The sequence below is a fragment of the Ammodytes marinus genome (assembly GCF_949987685.1).
Source record: "Ammodytes marinus genome assembly, chromosome: 16".
Taxonomy (NCBI): Eukaryota; Metazoa; Chordata; class Actinopteri; order Uranoscopiformes; family Ammodytidae; genus Ammodytes; species Ammodytes marinus.
Genome location: NC_137220.1, coordinates 8,227,277 through 8,231,071, shown reverse-complemented (window position 1 = coordinate 8,231,071; position 3,795 = coordinate 8,227,277).

Below are 3,795 nucleotides of genomic sequence, written 5' to 3'. Positions count from 1 at the left end.
CATCAATAGTCCAGGCCATTCTGTGTGTCAGGTTGCCTCAACGCATTGTAGGAGCAGGATGAATGTTTATGGTGATATGTGTATTCTACCTTTGGTGTGCTTTTGTGTGTGTGTGTGTGTGTGTGTGTGTGTGTGTGTGTGTGTGTGTGTCTGTGTGTGTGTGTGTGTGTGTGTGTGTGTGTGTGTGTCTGTGTGTGCGTGCGTGCGTGCACGCAGTCACTGGAGGGGGAAAACACATCAGTTGCCTCTGCAGAGAGACACAGTGGGGTTTGTTCACTAGGAAAATAGATCTCATTAGCTGGCTGTTTGGTATTCATACCCAGCCACTATACCTCTCCTACACACACACACACACTGGTCCAGGCAGAAATTAGCCGGCAGCACCTGACACTCCATCATGATGTCACAGTTGGGATTAGGGTGTGTGTGTGTCCAAGTGTGTGTGTGTGTGTCCAAGTGTGTGTGTGTGTGTGTGTGTGTGTACCACATTAGAGGCTGGGAGGAATAAAAAGCCTCCAGCCATTAGCTACCTAACAAACCCTCTGCTTCCTGCAGGGTTAGACAGAGAGAGAGCGAGAGATGTAGAGGATAAATGGACATTAACAGAGGATAGTTAGACATACAGCGGAGAGGAGAGATCAAAATACTTGTATGAGGAAATGTCTATAAAGTCTGGAACAATGGGTGTTTTTTTGAGGATGTACATGTCAATACTTAAGGATGACAACATTGAATACACATGATGTAAATGTGTGGATGAAAGGTATAGGTTCTGTACATACCGTGAGACAGATCCCTCCTCTGTTGCTCCATGGGGTTTCTTCCACTTCTCCCTGTCAAAGTGTTTGTGGGGAGTTTTTCCAGATCTGAATGGAGGGACTAAAGACAGAGGGGGTTGTATGCTTTACTGACTGTAAACTTACTGTGGCCATATTTGCGTCCCTCTGCTGTACACATAGGCTATTTTGCTCTGGAGAACACTATCTCGTGAGAGCCTCTGACAGCTTTATGCATAAGTTTTTAGATTGTAAGTCCATCTTCACTTGATCTACATTTAGAATATTAAGGTTAAGAATGAAGAAATAATACACAATACCCGTGTTGAAAACATCTGGGTCTTGCCTTCCGACCTGAATCTGCCCGTCCATTGATCAGTGAGTTGTGTATTGACGTCTGTGCCCAATCAATGACCTTCTCTTTAAAATCCTCCAAATGGAGAGGACAAATTGATATGAAGGTGGAGAACTGATGGGATAAATGTGTTAGTAAAGATATTGTAAATCAGAGAGAGGGAGTGGGAGAGGCTTCAAGAAAAAGAGGAATACAATGATAGCTGGGCAAAGAACATTGACGCCTCCCAAAATAAGTGGCATTAAAGTAAATGAAATAATATCACAAACTGTATTACACAGAGAGAGAGGCGAGTGTCGCCCTTTAATATATGTCCCAACATAAATGTATCAGTACCCGGGGGCACATCCATGGGGTCAGAAAACTAGACCCCTTCATGGGTCTGGGAGCACATACAATGTGTTTGTGTTTTTAACATCTAATCAAAGCATTCTGTGTGAATGTCGATAGTTAGCCTGCTATCGGTGTATGAATGTGTGAGTGAATGGTAACGTGGGAATGGGAACAGGTCTCCCTTGAAAAAGAGTCTCCGGTCTCAATGGGATTTACGTGTATAAATAAAGGTTCTGGTGTCATTCTGGTATCACCTTTCATTTATCCTTCATCGGTTATGTGAGGAAGAAAGTGGTGAGGAAAATCGACACATCTCCCTCCAGTCCTCCACCACAGTATCAGTTCATTTATCTGTAAATAAATGCTTGTAGCTTAGGGAAGATCAAACCAATATGGCGACGAGGATAAAAAGAGACAATAGAAAAGAGGAGAGTGCCACATGGAGCCATGGGGCTCTTTTTTTGTGTATACACACACACACACACACACACACACACACACACACACACACACACACACACACACACACACACACACACACACACACACACACACTAAGATTAGCATATATACACCTTCACAATTTATATTCAAGCAAACAGCATTCCCTCACACAAACATGTCTGTTTCTGTATAGACTCACACAGAGACTCAGCATGCCCTCAGAAGGATAGTGTGTAATTGTGCGTGTGTGTGTAGAGTTGGCACAGCTGCACAACTCTGGGTAGGGGGTCTGACATTGTACTGCCTCTGGGTAAAGACCCTGGTGCTGTGTGTGTGTGTGTGTGTGTGTGTGTGTGTGTATGTGTATGTGTGTGTGTGTGTGTGTGTGTTTGTCTCTGTACATCTTGAGATGCTTGACACAGTATTGTGAATGTGTGCATCTATGTGTATGTGTGAGCGTGTTTGTATGGGGGACACCATTAGTCTCACTCAGGACTCACTTAACAGGACCAGAGGGGCCCTCCAGCAACTCAGGCTCCAGGTGTGTGTGTGTGTGTGTGTGTTTGTGTGTGTAGGTTTTGCTTCAACATTGGGGGGAGGGGGGGCACATTATAAGTGTGGGTCTGGGGGTACTCCACCAGAAAAAAATATGGTTTCAAACATACCATTTTGTGCATTCTGGTGAATTTTTATGAACTAATTTATGCCTTCTGTATTTATTTATTTATGGTGGACACGTCTTAATTTCTGTTAAGGAAAAGACAACAGGCTCCCAGTGACGTAAATATAATGGAATATAAACAGTAAGGCAAGTTTAAGATGGTACGGTCCACTGTAGGGGTGTTTGAAATTATTGGGAAATATGTATTAACAATTAGGAGTGATATATAAGTGTTTCAACATCCTGAACTGTAATTTTTACATATTTTAGGGAGAGTAGGGTTGTCTTCCTTACTTTTTGAGAGGGTCAAATGTATCTCCTCTAATTGTTGGGGAGGACACGTCCCCTGCGTCCCCCCTAAATCTATGCCTATGGTATATTTGCATGACTGATGTTAATAAGTGGAGAAAGTTTCATAAGCGTCAGACTTTCGTTGTGGGAGATAGCAACCCTAGCCCAACCCTAATCCTAGAGAAAATAAATGGAGTTCAATGTAAATAGCCCAAGAAAGGACTGGATTGGTGGGAAAAGCACCCCCTCTCAAAATCGATTTCTCTTCATCCGAGAATCAAATCCTTTGGCGTGTATATTTGCATGACTGATGTTTATAAGTGTAGTAAATTTCATGAGCGTCAGACTTTCATTGTGGGAGATAACAACCCTAGCCCAACCCTAATCCTAGAGAAAATGACAGCCCAAGGCTGGCTTGCTCTGAAAAGCACCCCCTCTCAAAATCGATTTCTCTTCATCCGAGAATCAAATCCTTTGGTGTGTATATTTGCATGCCTGATGTTTATAAGTGGAGTAAGTTTTTATTCTCGGATGAAGATAACTCGATTTTGAGAGGGGGTGCTTTTCAGAGCAAGCCAGTCTTGGGCTGTCATTTTCTCTAGGATTAGGGTTGGGCTAGGGTTGCTATCTCCCACAACGAAAGTCTGACGCTCATGAAACTTACTCCACTTATTAACATCAGTCATGCAAATATACACGCCAAAGGATTTGATTCTTGGATGAAGAAAAAATCGATTTCGAGAGGCGGTGCTTTTCAAAGCAAGCCAGTCTTGGGCTGTCCTATTCTCTAGGATTAGGGTTGGGCTAGGGTTGCTATCTCCCTCAACAAAAGTCTGACGCTCATGAAACTTACTACACTTATTAACATCAGTCATGCAAATATACACGCCAAAGGATTTGCATCTCGGATGAAGAGAAATCCATTTCGAGAGGGG